This window comes from Phocoena phocoena, chromosome 8 (genome assembly GCF_963924675.1).
Source record: "Phocoena phocoena chromosome 8, mPhoPho1.1, whole genome shotgun sequence".
NCBI lineage: Eukaryota > Metazoa > Chordata > Mammalia > Artiodactyla > Phocoenidae > Phocoena > Phocoena phocoena.
Genome location: NC_089226.1, coordinates 58,166,230 through 58,176,990, shown reverse-complemented (window position 1 = coordinate 58,176,990; position 10,761 = coordinate 58,166,230).

Genomic DNA, 10,761 nt, shown 5'->3' with positions numbered 1-10,761 from the left:
GTGGTCAAATCGGCAGTACCCTGAGAGCAGACCCTGTGTCTTGCCCTGGATGGGGCTGAGAAGAGGTGGGAGAGATCTACAAAGGCCTTGGTGATCATTAGGGAGGGTTTCCTGGATGAGACAGGGTAAGCAGGGGGAAAGCTAGTGACGGTCGCATTGTTTTCCACTCTCTTTCTGCTCTTCACAGTGTGTTTCCTGGCTGTTAGTGACCTGCTCTCCTTCCCTCCCTCAACACTGAGCTCTGTTGTAAATACATCGCACCAGAGGCCACTGTGATGCCGCTGTCTCCTCCTCACCATCCTGCCCGACCATGTGACACCGGCTCCCTATAGACGGGCATCCCCAGATGTACAAACCCTTTCGTGTATTCCTGCCGAAAGCATTGTTTTCCAGGGCCTTTGACCAACATTGGTCTCCCCAGTTTAAGGCTCCCCAGCTCCTATCCCTTCCCTGTTCAGGGGTAGCCCCTGCCTGTCCTCCCTGCCTTGCCTAGGGTGAAGCCTCCGTCAGAACCCTGGGCCCCTATTCCTGGCATTAGGCAATGCACCTGCGTCCATATGTTTCCCCAGGCTCAGGGACCTCCATTCCTTGAGATTGTTCTTGCCATGGTCCTGCCCTACCTCATGGGATGGACCACGTGCGGGATAGTCCTTATTTTTCCCTTTTAAATAAAATACCAGTCAGGTACCTTTTTATCCCCGTCTTACTATTCTAGGCTTGGAAGACCCAGGGGGGCCAGGATCTCATCCTTAGGTACAGGGGTGGGGGGTGGATAGCATCACAAGAAACCAGCCTGAAAATCAGGCCCGGCCAGTCCAAGCACATGGCCTCCCAACTGGGGAGGGCCCACGGTCCCACTCCCACATGTCTGGGCACCTGCCCTGGGCTGAGGCCAGGCTGCTCCAGGGGTCTCTTGAGCCCTCACCTGCCACAGGGCAACCCAGGTTGAATACAGCCCACGCACAAAGCCACAGGCTAAGGCCCGTGGAGTTGTTTTTAAGAATCAAATTGAACCATTTTCATAATTGGTCCCTGGAGGTGTGCAGAGTGCCCGCTTGCCTTTTCTAGACCCACAGCTTATCTTAGCCATTTGTGGTTTCCATGTTACTCTTCATAGAATCAGTGCAGCCCAGCATCCTCAATATTTGCCCTCTTCCAGCTGCCTCATCACAGCACTTCAGTCTCCCCCTGCTGCCCAGGCACGCCATTCCCAAGGGCAGGGAGGGGCAGTCTCCTGCAGCCCATCTTTTCTGTGACTGTCTTAGGTGATGCGTAGCCCCCTCCACCTTTCGACCCAACAACTTCCTATTCCTGTCCTGCTGCAGGGTCTGAAGTCTGGGACCTACTTTGTTTCTTTGTTATTTATGATCTTGTTTAAAGAAAATAAATCTCCTAACCTTTATCTATCTGGTCTTTATGGAGTTGTCCTTATTTCTGTTGATCTGGGGGCAGGGAACATTTCACTGGATTTAGTCACCATAGAGCACCAGAAAAACCTCTTTCCTGTAGCCTATCAACATCTTATGCTCTGCCTGCTTCCCAGATCCATAATGCCCACTGGAATGGACAGAACCAGCTTCCACTGCAGCCCGGGAGACCATATTCCAGTCCCATCTCTTCCAGTTATTTGCTGTGTTGACTTTGGCCCAGAACAGGACAGTCTGTACACCGTCCACATGACCTCAGGCACTCAGGGCTTTAAATCTGCCAACACCCAAACTTTGTCTACAACTTAGATATCTCCTGAACTCTGGATACTTCTAGAGTTACTAGATACCTAGATACTCTAGGTCCATCTACTTCTCCATATCTCCCAGATGTCCAAAAGCCACTCATTGACCATTCCTAAAACCGAACTCACCTTCCCCCTAAAACTTGTTCTTCCACCCACGTTTCCTAACTCAGTAGTGATAGATACCACCATCTCTCCACTTGACCAAACCAGGCAGCCAAAGTGCCCTAGATGGCACCCTCTCTTACATCCATATCCAGTCTACCACCAACCCCTGTCCATTCTCTGTTCTATGATGTCTCCTTTCCTTGCCTCAGCCCCTCCCCTGGTTATCCTCTACATACTGTTGGAGTCCTCTTCCTAGTAGGCTTTGGAGCCAGGCTGCCTAAATTAGAACCTAAGGCCCATCCCTTACTGGCTGTATGAGATAGCTATGTACTCTCTCTCTCTGTGCTACAGTTTCCTCATCGGAAAAATGGAGATCAATAGTATCTACCCCACAGAGTCTTGAGGACTATGCAAGTTAATATAGGTTAAGTGGCTCTCTCAGTAACTGACACAGGGTAGGCACTGAATAAATAGTTCCTGTCATGTCAATCCCATATTATATTTAAGACCTTCTTTACTCAGAGTGGTTTGTGGGCCAGTAGCATCAGTATCATCTGGAAGCTTGTTAAAGATTTTGTCCCTACCCCAGACATATTGAGTCGGTACTGATCTGCATTCCAACAGGCACATTAATCCTGAGAAGTTCTGGTTTAGATGTTCACTAAATATTTCTGAGTAAAGCATGAGCTCCCTAGCAGAGAAGAAAAGTGCCTTGTGTGTGATCTGCATCCTCTCACCAAGCCCTTTGGGGGTTGGGTGGGGAAAGGAGCGGGCCAAGGTCTCTTTGCTGGGCTGTGTGCACTCTGTCTACAGCGGGGCAGCATAGTCAAATGCACGGTTTTCAGGGACACACGTCAGACACTTTTGTTCACCAGGCAAGTCATAATAGTCATCAAAGTTGATCATCAGCTAATTCACTTTACACATATCTGTTTAATCCTCACGGCAACCCTATGAGGTAAGTGATGTTCCTTTTACAGGTAGGCATTAGGTCCAAATTTGTATAGCTCAGAAGTGGTGGTGTCAGAATTCAAACCTAGGTTGTTTCCTCTTCACGCTGCCTCTTGGACAATATAGGGGACCCTGGTCAGAGTTCTTTTTGGTGAAGATACCTGGCAAGAGGATGATGACCAGCCTTGATGGATGGAAACTGAATAAAATGTTCATTGAGCTTTTTTTTTTTTTTTTGCGGTAACTGGGCCTCTCACTGTTGTGGCCTCTCCCGTTGCGGAGCACAGGCTCCGGGCGCACAGGCTCAGTGGCCATGGCTCACGGGCCTAGCTGCTCCGTGGCATATGGGATCTTCCCAGACCGGGGCACGAACCCGTGTCCCCTGCATCGGCAGGCAGACTCTTAACCACTGCTCCACCAGGGAAGCCCTCATTGAGCTTTGTATTAGATACTGTGCTAGTTACTTACATCTTTATCCTTTGTATCCTTGTGAAGTATGGGCATTATCCCCAGTTTATTTATTATTATTATTAAGTTCACATAAATTATATTTTTAAGTTGAAGTATAGTTGATTTACAGCATTGTGTTAGTTTCAGGTGTATAGTAAAGTAACTTGGTTATACACACATGTATATGTATTCTTTTTCAGATTCTTTTCCATTATAGGTTATTACAAGATATTGAATATAGTTCCCTGTGCTATGCAGTAGGTCCTTGTTGTTTTCTATTTTACATATAGTAGTGTGTATCTGTTAATCCCAAACTCCTAATTTATCCCTCCCTACCCCCACCTTTCCCCTTTGGTAACCATAAATTTGTTTTCTATATCTGTGAGTCTATTTCTGTCTTGTAAATAAGTTCATTTGTATCATTTTCTTTTTTAGATTACACATATAAGTGATATCATATATTTGTCTTTGACTTAATGTGATAATATCTAGGTCCATCCATGTTGCTGCAAATGGCATTACTTCATTCCTTTTTTATAAGTAATATTCCATTGTTTATACATATACACACACAAATATATATATATATATATATATATATATATATATATATATATATATATACCACATCTTTATACATTTATCTGCTGATGGACATTTAGGTTGCTTCCATATCTTGGCTATTGTAAATAGCGCTGCAGTGAACATTGGGGTGCATATATCTTTTCGAATTAGAGTTTTTGTCTTTTCCAGATACATGCCCAGGAGTGGATCGCTGGATCATATGGTAACTCCATTTTTAGTTTTTTAAGGAACCTCCATACTGTCTTCCATAGTGGCTGTACCAATTTACATTCCTACCAACAATGTAAGAGGGTTACTTTTTCCCCACACCCTCTCCAGCATTTATTATTTGTAGACTTTTTGATGATGGCCATTCCGACTGGTGTGAGGTGATACCTCACTGTAGTTTTGATTTGTATTTCTCGAATAGTTAGTGACCTTGAGCATCTTTCCATGTGCCTGTTGGCCATCTGTATGTCTTCTTTGGAGAAATGTCTATTTAGATTTTCTGTCCATTTGTGGATTGGGTTGTGTTTTTTTGATATTGAGCTCTATGAGCTGTTTGTATATTTTGAAAATTCTTTGTCGGTTGCATTGTTTGCAAATATTTTCCCCATTCCATAGGTTGTCTTTTCGTTTTGTTTATGGTTTCCTTTGTTGTGCAAAAGCATTTAAGTTTAATTAGGTCCCATTTTATTTTAATAAATTTATTTATTTTTGGCTGCGTTGGGTCTTTGTTGCTGCGCATGGGCTTTCTATAGTTGCCGTGAGCAGGAGCTACTCTTCGTTGAGGTGTGTGGGCTTCTCATTGCGGTGGCTTCTCTTGTTGCGGAGCATGGGCTCTCTGCGCATGGGCTTCAATAGTTGCGGCACGCAGGCTCAGTAGTTGTGGCTCACAGGCTCTAGAGCGCAGGCTCAGTAGTTGTGGCGCACAGGCTTAGTTGCTCCGCGGCATGTGGCATCTTCCCGGACCAGGGATCAAACCCATGTCCCCTGCATTGGCATGTGGATTCTTAACCACTGTGCCACCAGGGAAACCCCATTTTTTTATTTTTGCTTTTATTTCCATTAATCTAGGAGACAGATCCAAAAAAATATTGCTGTAATTTATGTCAAAGAGTGTTCTATGTTTTCCTACAGGAGTTTTATAGTATCTGGTCTTACATTTAGGTCTTTAATCCATTTTGAGTTTATCTTATTAGGTCTTTAATCCATTTTGAGGTGTTAGAGAATGTTCTAATTTCAATCTTTTACATGTAGGTGTCCAGTATTTACCCAATTTAAAGGCAAGGAAAAATTTTTTTAACATCTTTATTGGAGTATAATTGCTTTACAATGGTGTGTTAGTTTCTGCTTTGTAACAAAGTGAATCATTTATACATATACATATATCCCCGTATCTCCTCCCTCTAAGGCAAGGAAATTGAATTTCAGAGATGTGAAATGACTTGCCCACAGACATGACTAGGAGATGGCAGCATCTTTGAGTGGTCCACTATACCCCAGCAGAGAGGGGACCATTCATATGTTCACATAACGTATCTTTAAGGAGCACCTGCTATGTTCTGGATGTAACAACATCCTTGTGAAGCCTACAGATCAGCACTCCATACTCAGGAAGAAAATAAAGGAGACCCTTGGACCCTTTGAATGAAGGAGTTCTACAAAGCCAGAAGGAACATATTTCGGTCAAACCAGGGGCCGTTCTGTCAGACACACACTTTAAGGAATGTCCAAGGAGAAATGTCCGAAAGGAGAAGGTAGGCAGGCAAATGGGTAGACACAGATCTAGTGTTGAGGGCGGAGAATCTTGAGATTGAGAAGACTCAAAGGCATGAGGAGAGTTGGGCATGACTTGTGGTGTTATCCTCTTCTAAACCTGCAGTTATGAACATTTATTTGCTGATTAAGCAAACCTGAGCAGTTATTCTGTGCCAAGCCTCCAGTGGACTCTGGAGACAGAGATAAAGAAATAATGAGACCCTTCAAATGAGCTCATAGTCTAGAGAGACCATTATAGAAACACTGCCCACATTGTATAAAGGGAAACGGACAGGTAAACCTCTTTAGAAACAGGTCAGGGATGGTTTCACAAAGTAGGTAGCATCTGAGTTGAGCTTTGAAGCATCGTCACAAAATGGAGGTGGAGAAAGAAGGGAAATACTTTGCAGGAAGAGGGGGCAGCATACACAAGCCCAGGAGACTTGAAAGTCAGTCTGATACAGCTGGTAGATTAGTACGATTCGTATGGCTGGAGTAAAAGCTGTAACAGGGGAGGCTGCAGGAGGCAGGTCATAAAGGCCTTGAGTGGCAAGATGGGGAGTTGCCAGAAGTTAAGGAAAGTCACTCTGGTATCCATGTAGGTGGACTGGCAGGCACCAGACTAGAGGCAGGGAGAGCAGTAAAGAGGCAGTGGTAGTCTAGGTAAAAGGCAAAGGTATACTTAACTAGACAGTGGCTGCAGGGTGAGATAAGGAGAAAGGCTCGATATTTTAGAGATGGAATGAACAAGACAAACTGATTTGGACAGTGAGGTGCCAAGGACCCTGAAGCTGGATTCAAGGGCCTGCCATCAGAACTGGGGGTGGGGAGTTAAAAGGTCACAACTTTTAACAAGGGGAAAGCAAGAAGAGCACCTACAACAGGAGTAGAGAAAGCAAACAGCAATCATACTCTTTCCTGCAGGGACAGTGTTTTGTTTGTAATCTTCGAGCCAACTCTTCTCCTGCCCCAGCTGGCTGCCCCGTCAGCAGCCAGTCAACACATTCTCAGTCTGGGTCCTGGGCTCAGAAAGTTATGTAAACTCAAGAGGTTCCGATATTCCTAGAGCTGGCTTCCTCTCCCAGCAGTTTGCTAGAAACCCCAGCCTGCAGCCAGGTGAAACCTTGGAACCTGAGACTAGTCAAGTGGCTGGCCTCTTACAGGTGGATGTAGGGAACAGTTAACTGGGTAGTTAGCTGAGCAATGGGGGGAGAAAGTTTTTTCCTGATGATCAATGATGATACCACAAATCAATGGCTAATCAAATGTAAACATATATTAATTGACACAATACAGTATGTGCCATTTACAGAGCACATTTACAGCCTTTTGAGACCTCACAACTCTGTGGAGTGGGTAAGGCAGACAGATTAGCAGTGCCACCCTACAGATGAGGAAATGAGAGCTCTGATAAGGAAAGTGATTTGCCCAAGGTCACACAACAGCTCCCCCTTTCTCCCTGCCCCCAGCCCCTGGGAAACTCTATTTTACTTTCTGTCTCTGTGAGTTTGTCTATTCCAGGTACCTCATATAGGTGGAATCATACAATAATTGTTCTTCTGTGTCTGGTTTATTTCACTTAGCATAATGTTTTCAAGATCCATCTGTGTTAAATCATGTATCAAAATTTCATTCCTCTTTGTGGCTGAATAGTATTCCATCGCATGTACATGCCACATTTTGTTTATCCATTCATCTGTTGTTATACATACTTGGGTTGTTTCCACCGTTTGGCTATTGTGAATAATGCTGCTGTGAGCATGGGTGTATAAATATTTATTTTGAAGTCCCTGCTCTCAGTTCTTTTGGATATATACCTAAGAGAGGTATTACTGGGTTCTATGGTAGTTCCATGTTTAACTTTTTGAGGAACTGACAAACCATTTTCCACAGCAGCTGCAACATCAGCAATGCATGAGGGTTCCAATTTCTCCACATCCTAACACTTAGTATTTTTCCTTTTAAAAAAAAAAAAAAAATTATAGCCATACTAGTAAGTGTGAAGTGGTACTTCATTGTGCTTCTGTAATTTTTGTATTCTAAGACAGCTAGATGTGGGAGAGAGTGAGTGAGGTGACCCAGGGCAGAGCCCCCATAGAGGGCTCTGGAATTAGTAAAGTAGACTGATGCTGGCTGGCCCAGGCACTGGAGGCTGGCCCTGCCTGTCCCCAGGCCCACAACCCCAAGAGCCAGAGGGACTCAGGGAGCTGATAGAGAGGATGGCTTTTTCTGGCCTCAAGCACCAGAGGACTAACAGGCTCAGTGGCAGCCAGAGAAAGAATTGATTGAGCAGAGGCAGCAGGATAGATTGCCTTGCTCCTCCAGGATGAGCCCACTGACAATTCCTATTTCCTCTTTTGTTGCAAGAGGGTTAAAAATAGAAATTCCAGAACTCTAGAACCTGGAGAGCATTGTGGGAATTTCTAGGCTGATGGCATCCCCTAGGGGACAATGTGTGATTTTTAAAAGAATATTTAATACAATTTTTGATATGGTAAGGGGGGGAAAAATCTGTTTTCTGAAACAGATTAAGGAACACAAAGTTAGAGAAAATCTCTCCTGAATGATGTGTCTGAATTTTCAAGACTAAAGAAATTTTTAGATTTATCAGAAGGGTATGGATTTTTTGAGTTTTTTTATACACTTGTGAGTTAGGGAGATAAGCTCCCACATCTCCATAACACACACATTCCGGACATGGAACGTGTTGCGTGTCCCCTTTCCACTAGTATTGTCATTGTGTGGGTTTTCTTCTCTGGGAGCTCTTCAAGGATAGACAGTCAGAGTCATCATCTCCAGCCCCAGCAAAGGGCCAGGCACAGAGGCAACATCAGTAAACCTTAATTGAATGAATGAGTGACAGCCACACATGAAATCTGTGCCCATGAAAACACCATCAAGGGTTGGTTGATTCCATCTTCTGCCCACTGTGCTCCTGTTCCAAGAAGCGGACAGGCATGGGTCTCTGAGCCCAGAAATCTGCCTTCTAGTCTTGGCTCTGCCACTGACACACTGTTTAACTATGGACAAGTCGCTTCACCTTTCTGGGCCAGGGAAAGTAACTGCCGCCCTCTGGTCCCATAAGATGATAAGCAGTTGGACAGGAGGCATGATGGTCATTATTTTAGTTATGCCCCATCTCAAAATGTGGTGAGAGAGACAGTAGTTATCTATGGGGAGCCATCTGATCCATGCCCTTAAATCCTTAACCAAAAAGACACCTCATTCCTTTGAGATTATATTTGATTTCACCATGGGCTATCCATTTAAAATGCAAATATGCCCCTGGCAGGGACAGCAGGACCCTGTCACTCAGACCTTAGGGGGAGCAGGCCTATCAAGCATTTGATGGGAAGGGTCACGTGATGAAGAAAGGGAATAAAAGAGGATGGGGCAGAGGGGAAGAAGAGAAAGAGGCAGGCTCTACTTCCTCAGGGGGAGAAGTTGTGGGGATCCCAACATGAGGAAGGAGAGGTTAGAAGCAGCTGATGGCAGGAGACCTCCCTAGCTCCAAATCCGGCTCTGCTTCTAGCAGAGGTCTTTTCTTTGAGCCTCCTTTCCTGTCTTGCCAAAAGGGATGATAATTGTTGTGAATAAGATAAGGGAGATAAAATAGCCAGCACAGAGCAGGCATAAATGTTTGTCTCCTCCCCCAGCCCTTAGCTGATTTCCTCGTTTTTCTGAGTATACAGCAGTCTGCAGGCAAATGTCCCTCTGTCCCCACCTCACCCCCTCTCCTTTGGCTTCTCCCAGCTTGAGCAACCAAGGCCCCCGAACAGGGGACTCTTTGAGTGGTTCCATGAAAGGGCAGTTTGTGCTGGCTCCTCTTGGCATTGCTGGATAAGGGCCCCCCCAGAATCAACACCCTCTCACTTCCTCCTTCCAGACAGCTCTCCCTGCCCCCTTGTGCGTGAATGGGGGACAGGTGAGGTGGCAGCTGCTCCCTGCCCTCTTCAGGCACATTCTCACTCTTTCTGTGTTCCTGGGGTCCCAATGTGGAAGCCCTCTCATCCCACTTCAGCCATAGGGTTCTCCCCTTTCTCCCAACTCCTGTGATCCTTAGGGTGAGCAGCCCCAGCTTTCTATTTGATTATATATAATTCTCTATTCTTATATGTGGGCATGTGCTAATTTTGCTTTAAGGGCAGTGAGCAGACCTCCTCATTTTATTGGAATCTCATGGGGCACCAAGCATGGGGCTGGTCACACAATAGGTGTTCTCTTTACATCTGTGGAATTGAGGTGATTTGTTCATGTATTCAGTACCTACATCTGACAGGGCTCTTAGCCATTAGGCATTAGAGACACAAAGGATAGATCTTTCAATGCCTGGGAAAAGGCTAGAGACTCCTTTCAAAAATTGTTGGCTCCAGGGCTTCCCTGGTGGCGCAGTGGTTGAGAGTCCGCCTGCCGATGCAGGGGACACGAGTTCGTGCCCCGGTCTGGGAAGATCCCACATGCCGTGGAGCGGCTGGGCCCGTGAGCCATGGCCACTGAGCCTGCGCATCTGGAGCCTGTGCTCCACAACGGGAGAGGCCACAACAGTGAGAGGCCCTTGTACCGCAAAAAAAAAAAAAAAAAAAAAATTGTTGGCTCCAAAAGACATAATTGCTAATGGGAGCAAAGCAACCACAGCAAAATAACATGTAATTCAGACAACAGAGGGCTAGTTAAGATCTTTGGAGACATTCTTTTTGATGGCTGAGTAATATTATATTGTATATATGTACCACATCTTCTTTATCCATTCATCTGCTGATGGACATTTAGGTTGCTTCCATGTCTTGGCTATTGTAAATAGTGCTGCAGTGAATGTTGGGGTGCATATATCTTTTCAAATTAGAGTTTTCTCTGGATATATGCCCAGGAGTAGGATCACTGGATCATATGGTAACTCTATTTTTAGTTTTTTAAGGAACATCCATAGTGGCTGCACCAATTTACATTCCTACCAACAGTGTAGGAGGGTTCCTTTTTCCAGCATTTATTATTTGTAGACTTTTTTATCATGGCCATTCTGACTGGTGTGAGGTGATACCTCATTGTACTTTTGATTTGCATTTTTCTAATAGTTAGCCACGTTGAGCATCTTTTCATATGCCTGTTGGCCATCTGTATGTCTTCTTTGGAGAAACGTCTATTTAGATCTTCTGCCCATTTTTTGATTGGGTTGTTTGGGTTTTTTTGTTACTGAG